Genomic DNA, 12014 nt, shown 5'->3' on the forward strand with positions numbered 1-12014 from the left:
ATCAATGGCTACTAACCACAACGGCTATGTTCTACCTCCACCGTGGGCGACAGTATGCAGTATTGTGTCTATTATGACGGCAAGCCTCCGTGCAAGGTCTGTCTTCTTTTTTCTCCTGTACAACATGTGTACGCGTGACAAATAATAAACAAGCAGCAGAACTGCCTTGCAAAAGTGCCAACTTAGAAGGATTAGTCGGTTTGGGGTTCCTGCATTGTTTTAGAAAGTGCAAATTAGGCAAGTTTGCCTTTACGTGAGAACTCGGTTGAATTTCTCTCCCCCTACCTAGCCAACTATGTTTTACTCAGAGTAAACCCATTAAAATTGGCAGTCCTAAGTGAGCCAAGGGTATTTGTTTCACTGGATGGATTCAGTGCAGTCCTACTCATTGTAGACTCCTTGAAATGAGTGAACCTAAGTTTGTCATGTCTATTCACTTCAATAGGCCCAGCCTGAGTAGGACTAGCCTTCGCTGCAACCCTTTGTAAGTAATATAATCCCCACCTACATATCAAATGCCCCCCACTCCCAACGATCATCCACCACCCCCTCCCTCCCAGTCTTCTGGAAAAGTTTTGGGTCCTCATTGTTTTGTACACACGTGTGGTGTAGTGGGTAAGGTGTTGGACTACGACCTGGGAGACCAGGGTTCGAATCCCCACACAGCCACGAAGCTCACTGGAGGACCTGGGGCCAGTCACTGCCTCTCAGCCTCAGAGGAAGACAATGGCAAACCCCCTCTGAATACCCCTTACCATGAAAACCCTATTTGTAGGGTCGCCATAAGTTGGAATCGACTTGAAGGCAGTCCATTTCCATTTCAAAAGAGAGATTATTTTTTAAAGGATCTACCTACAGACATTTGAATCCCACATTTTTACCGACAGAGGGCGCCATCATCTCATACTCACCTCGACTGGCAGTATATATAACAAAAATGAAGGCTGGCCCATACTGACATCATTTATTTATTTAAGATTTATATGCCACTTTTCAGGCAAACCTGACAAAGGGATTTGCACAGAAATATTAGCACAGTCAGCATCAGCTAAAAGTATTTAACAAAATAGCCAAAAGAAGCATCAAGGAGTGGAGGGTGGGTAAGAAGAGTCCATCTAGTCCAGCCTCCTGTTCTCACAGTGGCCAACCAGATGCCCCAATGGGAAGCCCACAAGCAGGACACACACGCAATGGCAACTCTCCCCTCCTGTGGTTTCCAGCAACTGGCATTCAGAGGCATGCTGCCTCTGACAGTGCAGGCAGAACATAGCCATCGTGGCTACTAGCCACTGAAAGCCTCCTCCATAACTTTGTCTAATCCTCTTCTGATGCCATCCAAGCTGGTGGCCGTCACTGTGACAGCAAAATCCAGAGTTAAGCTATGCACTGTGTGAAGACGTACATTCTTTTATCTTTCCTGAAGCTTCCAACATTCAGTTTCATTAGACAATTCCAAATTATAATGTTAACAATGGCAATGTGCAAGCATTTCTTGAAAACAATCCCATGAAAATACATTAGCATTTTAGTGCTAATTTCTCCGAATCACACGTTTGTATGATCACACATGTTTGCACTTTCCCCTAAAATAATACCCTCTGCTAAGTTATTTTCACTAAAACGTGTGTTGTTATGGACAACGTATCACAGCATATGCATTCTTCTTCACTTTACGAGGCTGGAGAACCACAGTGCAAAACTGGATGGCTGAGTTTCAGTCTGCATATTGTTTCAGAAAGAGCACATTAGATAGGTTCGTCTTTAAAAGCAAACTGAATCAAATTGCTCCCTAGTCAACACTATATTATTTAGGTTCCAAAGCACTGAGTCTAGATTTGGGGGGGTGCAAATAATGCGTGGCAGAAACATGCCTTTTGAACAGCGTTGGCCAAATGAAGCTCTTAGAAACAACCCTTGAACAAATCAGCTCTGCGTTCGTAAGCTTCAATACTGAATTGACTGGCAGCCAAGATCATATGGAGAGGATTTGCAGAGGGCTCCTCCGTTTGAATTTTTGAAAACAAATTAAATTGATTAATTTTTTTTAAAAGAGCTCAGCTCAGTTTTTTTTTTTTTTAAGTCTGATTTCTAACTACACAGTCATTTTCTTGGCTTCCAAACCAACCTTGGAATTGATTGTATGAAACAAAAGTTTCCAGAAAGTCTGTCTCTTCTTCCCACCCATCTCCCAGCCCCAAAGAAGTCATCAAGATTCCAGGATGTGACTCACTCAACACTGGTCACTTTGGATGGAGATTCTCCTCTGGGATCAACGAGAAGGTCAATCCATAAACCTCTTGGCTATGGGCCCGCCCAACCATAGAGCCAGCCCAAGCAACAGTCTGGGGTGCCAAAATTCCAGGGGCGCATCTCTCAGCAAAGCACAGAGAGATTTTTTCACCCACTGTTCCATGGTTATTTCTGAATTTCATACAGATTCCTGTGCAGACACCGTTTGCTGCATCTTTTCAGGTCTTCCTCTCTCTACATTGTCGGTGGACATGTGTGACACACCACACGCACACAGCAATCTCAATGGGACTGTTGGGTCGACACTCTTTCTGCGGTTGCTTTACCAACGAGCAATACAGCAGGCTGTCGCTCAGCAGTAGAGCATCTGCCTTGCATGCAGAAGGTCCCAGATTCAATCCCCAGCATTGCCAAGTAGGGCTGGGAGAGATTCCTGTTCTGAAAACCTGGAGAGCTGCTGCCAGCCAGTGTAGACAATACTGAGCTAGATAGACCAAAGGGGTCTGACTCTGTATAAGACAGCTTCCTATGTGGGGAAGGGACAAAACTTAACAACAGAGCAAACCCTGTCATCTCCAGTTAGGGCTGGGAAAGATTCTCTTTTTGTACTGTTTTGCAAAGTACGAATTAAGCAGGTTCAGCTTTCAATGGGAACGGAATCAAATTTCTCCCCATCCCTGTTTGCAAACGGATGACATATGGCACACAAAATAAAAAATTAGCCACCTTTGTGATCACACCTCTGTAACTTGAGACTATTTATAAAAATATTTCTATACTGCCAGCTCATCCAAAAGATCAACTTTTGCTCCAGAGAGCTCTGGAAATATTTCCAATCTGCCAGGCAATGCTTTTTTTCTTTTCCCTCTCACTCCTTTGAACTCAGGCACCTATTCCCACATGGGATTTATGACTAAAGGCTGTGGGTATTACAATTTTCTTCGAAGGATTTGGGATATCATACACACACTTCAAAATCCTTCTCGCTGGCCCTGTCTAGTTTTGGAACATTCTACTGTGCATCTGTGACTGTTTCGGCACGTAAAGAATTCTTCCTTAAGAACCCCACTTGGGAATAGGCCAGAATTAATCACATGCTGAGTTAAGCTTTTGCTATTTGAAAAAGAGAATGGAATAAACTCTCATGGCAAACGCCTAGCAGCATTCCAGGCCACGAACCTGAAGGCCTGCAGCCAGGGGTGGAGAACCTTCTGCAGGTCAGGGCCACATTCCCTTCTGCGTAACCTTCTGAGGGCCGCATGCCAGTGGTGGGTGGGACCAGAGGGAAAAGCAGGCGGAGCAATGGATGCAAATTTCGCCGTTGGACAGTGGGCTAGCTCGCACACCCTTCTCTGTCCTCCATCCAGTCAAGCAAGAGGAGTTATCGGAAGAATTATCCAGTCAGGCAAACACACTCAAGGAGGGAGTGGAGCAAGACTGGTGAGGGGTGTGGCCTGGAGAGAGTTCCAAGGGCCAGACCGAGAGTGATGGAGGGCCGCAGTCGGTGTCTGGTCTTGAGGTTTCCCACCCTGGCCGATTATAGGCAAATTACAGTTGGTGCAGAAGAGGTGGGCTCAGGATTCACCGAGGTCTTAAGGCAGGGCCTAGATCAGGTATAGGGAAACTTTGGCCTTCCAAATGCTGATTATTGGCATCAACTTTGCTGGACTGGCCATGTTGTTTGAATGCCTGATCACCGTCTTCCAAACCAGCTACTTTACTCCCAACTTAAGGGCGGAAAATGGAATATCGGTGGACAGCAAAAGAGGTTTAAAGATGTTCTCAAAGCTAATCTAAAAAAATGTAACATGAGCATCGAGAACTGGGAAGCCTTGGCCCATGAACGTCCCAATTGGAGGTCAGCCATTATCAAAGGTGCTATGGACTTTGAAGAAGCATGAGTACAAAGCGAAAGGGACAAACGAGCTAAGCGGACGTCATATCCAGCAAATCCTCATCGTGACCATCTTCCATCTGGAAACCTATGTCCTCACTGTGGGAGGCTGTGTGGATCCAGAATTGGCCTCCACAGTCACTTATGGGCCCATCGTTAAAGACCTTATCTTGGAAGACAATCTTACTCGGCCACGACTGATCGCCAATGAATGAATGCTTATGGGAGCATCTAGAGGGCCAAAAGTGGCTAGCAACAAACCTGTGAATCAGAACGGTGAATTCACAGGCCAAATCCCTGTGATGGCAATAGGAGAGATGATGATAACACAAATGGAATCCCCGAGATTCCAAATGGAGTTTTAAGCACACCTCGTTTTGCCCAGAAATGAGCCCACAAATCTTTCTGCCAGGGATGGAAAATCAGCAGGGAGGGAGGAGAAATTTGATTCCGTTCACATCTGTAGGTGAAGCTACCTAACTCACAATGCACGAAGCGAAATTCAGTCATGCTTCGAAATTCGCATTTCTACAAAGTTTGCAATGCAGTTCTCTAGCCAAGTAGAGAATTGCCTATAGGTCAAGAGTGCATAGAAATGCATTGCTGTTGTTATGTGCCTCCAAGTTGACTACGACTTATGGCGACCCTATGAACCAGCGACCTCCAAGAGCATCTGTCATGGACCACCCTGTTCAGATATAGAAATGCATACATTTAGCAAAAATAACAAAACGGCACTATTTTAGGGAAAACTGCCCTGCGAAAATGTGTCGATGAGGCAAAATGGCATACAAAAGTTTACATATTAGGAGAAAGGATTCTAAAGCATTGCAATGATTGCATTGCTTTTAAATGCTTCTATGGTGCTGTACATCGCCCTGATGTTTTGCAAGCGGGAGGCGTATAAAGCACTAATAAGGAAAGTTGCGCTAAAATGCTGACGAATTTTCACGAGGACTTGGATACTAAAAAAACAAACTGCAAACAGATGTGGAGAGGGTGTGCCACATTAAGCCTACTCAGAGTAGACCGACTGAAACCAACAGACATGACTAACTTCGGTCCATAAATTTCAATGTGCCTACTATGGGTAGGACTTAATTGGCTCCTTCACTGGAAAAATGAGGAGGCAAAAAGTGTTTGTCGACCTCTACTGACCAGGACCCCAGCCTGCCAATTAAGGAAACAGCTTCATTAGGAAGAATAACCTTTTTGCATCAGTACCAATGAAGAGGGAATTAGCTGATCTGGGTGGGGTGGGCTGGAAGGAATCTGCAATTCCAGCGCGCCATTTAATGGCCCAGAGGAAACACACTTCTGCGCTGATGTAATCCCTAATGCCATCGCGTTGCTTTATTGCCCTGAATGCAGGAGCCTGTAACAATAAAGCCTATTGATCCGTAACTGACAGAAGCTTTCCATTGCTTGAGCTGAGAGCATGTCCGGCGACTACTCCAGCTATTTGTCGGTATGCTGCTGAAATCCTCATCATCTGGATTTCTCCCTCGGATTTTGGAGTTCCAAAGCACCTGGCCTCATTTCTGAAGCAGGACAGACGTATCCAGAATCTTCCATTCCTCTCGGGCAGCTTTTGTCGACCTGGAGCCCTCCAGATGTTCCGGATGTCAATTCCCATCAGCTGTATTCCGAGGAACATCTGGAGAGCACCAGGGCTGACAAAGGCGGTTCTTAAGAGATGATGGAGGAATTCGTTCTTAGGAAGGAACAAATAGAAAAGTGCCTTATACCGAATCAGCAGCTCTCCAGGTTTTCTGGCAACAGCATCTCCCAACCCTACCTGGAGATGCCAGGGATTGAAGCTGGAACCTTTTGCATGCAAAGCAGATGCTCTACCGCTGAACTACAGTTCTTCGCCAATGGTAGAATCATAGAAAAGTAGAGTCGGAAGGGGCCTATAAGGCCATCTAGTCCAACCCCCTCCTCTATACAGGAATCCAGCTTAAAGGCATTTGCAGTGGGTCTATTTTTTCCCCTAAAGTAAGGGATTCATCTCTCCTTTACCAAAAAGGGGCTGTAGTTGGGCAAGAGCTGCGTTTTGTCCCCCGGAGAAGGCACATCCCTGTGATTACATTGAAAGGCCACGTCTCATCCAACTGAACTCTGCAAGGAGTCCTTGTCTCCATTTCAACTTGTTCCAAAGAAATACATGCCTGGCTGGACACGTGCCTGGAATGAGCGCTGCTTACAACAACACTACGCCCTTCACACTGGGGCAGGGGGAGGAGCCAATGTGCTAACGTGCCTCTCTCTTCCCCCCCTCAAGAGAAAAAAGAGAACCGCAGAGAAGCCGCTAAAAATACCCCCCCAACTCCTGAAGCTCCAGGTTTTGCAGCCCAGCAAGAAATTGTTTGAGTCAATCTGCATGCATTCCCCAGAGATGGTTCTTCACACACGAGAATGCAGGCCCCTCGCGGCACCACGTGCCCTCGGGAAGGAGACTGGCAGGCAAAACCAAATTCATTTATCTTTTACTTGCATGGAAGGCGGAAAGAGGTGCTTTCATGGCAAACCGTGGTTGTGCTCCTTCCAAAAAGTTGCAAATGACAACGGGGACGCTTGTGCATTGGAACACTTAAGATGTTGCACACAGACACACAGATGATGATGATGATGATAATAAAATCCGGCCCTACCTCCCAAAGGGAGCTGAAGGGAGCTCCTCTATGCAAGAATGCCTCTGAACAACACTCTCCCCAGAGACGCTCGCCGGGCACCCATTCTGTCATCCTTTCAGCACCAAGTAAAACCCTTTTTAGGTTGTAATGGTAGGCACTGGGAACCTCAGACCTGAAGGTCAGAGGCCAAAGAGGATGGAGCAATGGGTGTCAATTTCACCTTTGTACAGTGGGCTAGTTTCTACACACACCCCTCTCCATCCTCCACCCAGGCACTCAAAAGCCATTATTAGAGTTTAATGATACATTCCGGCCAGGCAGCCAAAGGAGGGGGAAAGCACGCTGCCAGTCAGTGTAGACAATCCTGAGCTAGATGGACCAATGGTCTGACTCCTGTGTTTACCTTGGAACAATAAGGAGAGCTCAAAACCCCACCCAGACCAAAATTCTAAAGACATTCTAAAGCAGCACAGCTTCAAGTTCCAACGCGATCGGAAGTTTGCTCTGCGGTAATTCACAGCAGGGCCTTCTGTGTGGCTGCCCCTGTTCTGTGGAATAAGCATTCCTGTCGAGATAACGACAGGCATCACTATCTGCACTTTCTAAAAACAATTGAAGACATTTTTGTTCCGACAAGCTTTTGCCAGTCGGGTTAATACTAGTCTTTGCTATGGGGATCCATTCTGTATTGTTTTTAAAAATTCATCTTCTGTTCTTTTGGGAGCTGTTTTTAACTTTTCAAAGGTATTTCTATTATAATTTGATTGATTGATTGATTGATTGAATTTATATACCGCCCCATAGCAGAAGCTCTCTGGGCGGTTCACAACAATTAAAAACATTAACAACAAATATACAAATATAAAAACACATTTTTAAAAAGCAATTTAAAAACACATGCTAAAATGCCTGGGAGAAGAGGAAAGTCTTGACCTGGCGCCGAAAGCATAACAGTGTTGGCGCCAGGCACACCTCGTCAACTAGATAATTCCATAATGATCTTAGCATTGCCAGGAGTCTGTTGAGGATGGCCAGCCCAGCAGATGGAGGCCCAGCAAAAGGCCCCCCAAAAGGGTGTTCCCCAAAGGCCGGCAGAGTAAAAAAAAAAATTAAAACCCCATTCAGGCCTATGGGGAGTGCTTATACCCCAGGAAGCCTGTTGCCCGGAGCTGGCGCTTTCTGGCCTGCTCATGCACACAGCTCCCAACGGAGCCGGCATTCAGCCTGGCCGGCGGCTCCCAAGCAGGAGGCGGATCCCAGAGCTTGCTATCAGCTCCTCCTCTTCCAGCCCCCCTCCGCCGGTTGCCCAGCAGTTGGACTCCTCCCTTAAAATGCAATTCCAACACAGATACAGACTGGGATAAGGCCTCTACTTAAAAGGCTTGTTGAAAGAAGGTCTTCAGGAGGCACCAAAAAGATAACAGAGATGGGGGGGAATTCTAAAGGGTAGGTGCCACTACACTGAAGGTCCTCTTCCTATGTCGTACGGAAGGGACCACCTGATAAGATGGTATCTGCAGGAGGCCCTCGCCTGTACAGCACGATGATCGACTAGGTATATAAGGGATAAGAATATCTTTCAGGTATATGAACACATGAAGAGCCTGCTGGATCAGGCCAATGTTCCATCTAGTCCCGCATCCTGTTCTCAGGTTGCTCCTGTTTTAGCGAAACCAAACTGTGGTCCATGGCCCACAAAGCTTCATTCAGGTGGTCCACGGCATATCCACATTAAATATTCATACTGATTTTTAATTGTGTTTTTATTACTTCTATTGTATTTCCATTTCGAATATAAATAGTAATGCCATAGACTACAAAAAACAGAAGAAATACAGCATCTAGTACAGCACATCACAGTTGGACTACGACCTGGGAGACCCGGGTTCGAATCCCCACACAGCCATGAAGCTCCCTGGGTGACCTTGGGCCAGTCACTGCCTCTCAGCCTCATGAAAGCCCTATTCGGAATCGACTTGAAGGCAGTACATTTACATTTATTTTTTTAAAGACCCTAACAATTTTCAAGTGGTCTGTGGGGGGGAAAAGTTTGGGAACCACTGAGCTGGAGTATTGCCTCTGCACCTACACCCTAGGCAGAGCTATCTAACACCAACTGACCTATACCACTTCCCATATTTTAATATTAATTATTTTGGCTTTTGAACATCGCCTTGAGACATGTATGAGGAAGATTAATGAAATTATTATTGGGTTGTATCCAACTAAGTCCTACCCAGACTAGACTCACTGAAATTAATAGACTTAAGTTAGCCATGTCCATTAATTCCAATGGGTCTACTCTGAGTAAGTTGAGCATTAGATACAACTTAATAATAATAGTGCTAAAAATATGGATTGTAGTCAAGCAAGTCCTATTCAGAGTAGATCCATGGAGTTAATGGACCTATGTTAGGCATGCCCAATAATTCCAATGGGTTTACTCTGAGTTGGACTAACATAGAATACAACCTATTATTATTCTTCCTCATTTGTAGAATTCCCTTCTCAGTCAGGTGTGTATGTCTCCATCGCTCCATCGACTTTCCAAGGAGGAATTTGAAAACATTCCTGTTTACCCAGGCATTTGACGGCTGAAGGAGACGGTTCCTGGCAACCTGGAGATCACCGGATGGAAGAATGTTTTTAAATTGTAACTGTGTTTTAGAAGGGTTTTGACTGTTTTTAGAATTCTTTGTTGCTGTTAACTTGCTTTGCTATGTTTGCCACCCTGGACCCCTTTGGGAGGAAGAGTGGGATATATATTTAATAAATAAATAGATTATTTCCAGATAAGAGGTAGAAGAATGGAAGCCGCTTTCACAGGAAAAGAAGGCTTTTGAGAAATTGGAGGAGGACAGATTTTGGCACAGCACTACAAACAACTGTGTTTTTTTAAAAGGGAAGTCATCCCCGTCAAATGCCCATCCACCACCCGACAAGCATTTAAAGGTTGCTGCCCAGTAGGAGATTTAAAGCAGAAAGAACTCAAGGGTGTTTGGGCTGGGCATGTATGAGTGTTTGTGTACTACCCAGATCTTTTTCCACACTGTCCCTGTCACTCTTCATTAGGGATGGTCTCTAGTTTTGGGGGGGAAAGCTAACTAGATGTGCTTCCTTAAAAAGAATTCGGAGGAGAGCTGCAAGAGATGGTGAGAAGAAGATCCACGAGGACCTTCTCTCGTTCCCAGGCTGCTGGCACACCAAACATTGAAAGCATATTATTCCCCGCACACACACACAAAATCCTGGGAACTGTAGTTTGTGAAGGGTGCTGGGGACTACAGCTCTGTGAGGGGGTAAACTACAGTTCCTGGGAATCTTTGGTTTAAATGTGCTTTCAATGCAAGCTGAGTAGACAGCCTCAGAGCTGTTCAACCACCACCCCCAAAGAGTGAGCCTCCATGGACTGAATGGGACTTGTCTGTGAGCAGAAGTGTTGAACGGACCTGTAGAACTCCCTCCCACAAGATGCACAATTAGGATCTACCACCACTGTCCATAGCAGCATTCCCCTGAATACCAGTTGCTAGAAAGCACAGGAAGGGAAAGTTGCTGTTGCGCTCAGGTCCTGCTTGCAGGCATCCCATAGGGCAGCCTTTCCCAACCAGTGTGCCTCCAGATGCTGTTGGACCACAACTCCCATCTTTCCTGGCCATTGGCAATGCTGGCTGAGGCTGATGGGAGTTGTGGTCCAACAGCATCTGGAGGCACCCTGGTTGGGAAAGGCTTCCCTATGGGCATCCAGTTGGCCACTTTGAGATCAGGATGCTGGACTAGATGGGCCTTTTGGCCTGATCCTGCAGGGCTTTTATTGCGCTCTGGATTTCAGTGGGTCGACTCCAAGTAAAACTTAATTGGATACAATCCCAACCGCAAATTCAAATCTCGCCTCCACCCTGAACTCACTAGTCATGCTTAGAGCAAGTGTGCTTTCAGCCACAGTCCTTTCAATTGCAATATAAGGATAATACTGACCTAGTTTGGCCTGATCCAGCAGGAATGCTAGTCCTACTCAGAGTAGACCCAATGAAGTTATTAGACACGAACACTTCGGTCTATTTGTTCCAAAGGGTTTTCACTGCATAGCACTTTGTCAGGTGATGTTCTTAAGCGTATCCAAAATGTTACACCCATTTATGGGAATTTTATCAAAGTCCTCTCTTCGCGTCGATCATTCCTGACAGCAATCCTTTGTTTTCTCACTGAGTGATGGAGAATGTTCCCAGGGGGGCAGCGGGATGGAGAAAACGGAGGATAAATTTTCGGCGCAGCCTTAGAATAAATGTTAAAATAGGCCCGCTGAAACATTGAGATTGGATGTCCCCCCCTTCCCTTCACCTCTGGAGCATGGCTGAGAAGGAAATGTTCCAGCCTTTCCGTTTGGATGCTGATTTTACGGCCCTGAGGAGTTGACAGCCTGCCAGGCTTTCTCCCGCGATGTATTTTCAAAATGTCAAAACACGGAGGGGAAACACGTTCTGCACCATCCCTGACCTGCCACTACTGAGGGGGGGGGGGAACTGTCCTTTCTGCCTCCCCCGCCCCCTCCCCAAGACATTTGCAGCCGCTTCGAGCCCTCAACTCCCCCTGTCTGGAGTTCAGCTGCAGACCGTTCCTGGCTTGCTGAAGAGCTAACTCAGAGCTTCTACAGAACAGTGGCTGAGCCCCCGCCCTGGATGGATTGACGGGTGAACTACAGTCGCAGCAATCAATGAGGACTACAGACATGTTATTATTTGAAGAGGGTTAAATAACAGCAGTCTTGAGGCAAGAGTGGGATACATGGGACCAGGACCTAATGCGGCCCTCTAGGGCTCTCTTATCAGGCCCTTGGGATTCCCCTCAGGCCACAACCACCCCTCTCTCTAAGTCACACCCCTCACTACATCAGTCTTCCTCAAGTGTTTTTGTCTTCTTTGGCCCTGGTTGGAATTGTCCTTGCTTGCCTCAATGGAGGACGGAGACATTTATATGTGTGCAGAAACTTCTAGCTTTTGCATGGCTGGCATGCAACCCATGGAACAGTCACACCTGTTGCCCCGCCCAGATTTTCTCTCTCGCCCCACCCACTACAGGCATGTCCCATCCTTCCCCCACCCCCTGTGGAGTTAGCCATGAGGTTCCACAGCCCTCATTTCAGGGTTCAAAAAGCTTCACGTACGTTATGCTGTCAGGGTGATGCCTGCAGAGGTGAGGACCTTAGGAAGCTGCCTTGTACAGAGTCAGGCCGT

At 46.4% G+C, this 12014-nt stretch overlaps 1 protein-coding gene across 1 annotated transcript in view; it reads right to left on the reverse strand.

The window, feature by feature from the left end:
• The window catches only part of ACAP3 (ArfGAP with coiled-coil, ankyrin repeat and PH domains 3), a 143464-nt gene that overhangs the window by 55353 nt on the left and 76097 nt on the right, over nucleotides 1-12014 (reverse strand). The window lies entirely within an intron of this gene.

This window comes from Rhineura floridana, chromosome 18 (assembly GCF_030035675.1).
Source record: "Rhineura floridana isolate rRhiFlo1 chromosome 18, rRhiFlo1.hap2, whole genome shotgun sequence".
Classification (NCBI taxonomy): domain Eukaryota; kingdom Metazoa; phylum Chordata; class Lepidosauria; order Squamata; family Rhineuridae; genus Rhineura; species Rhineura floridana.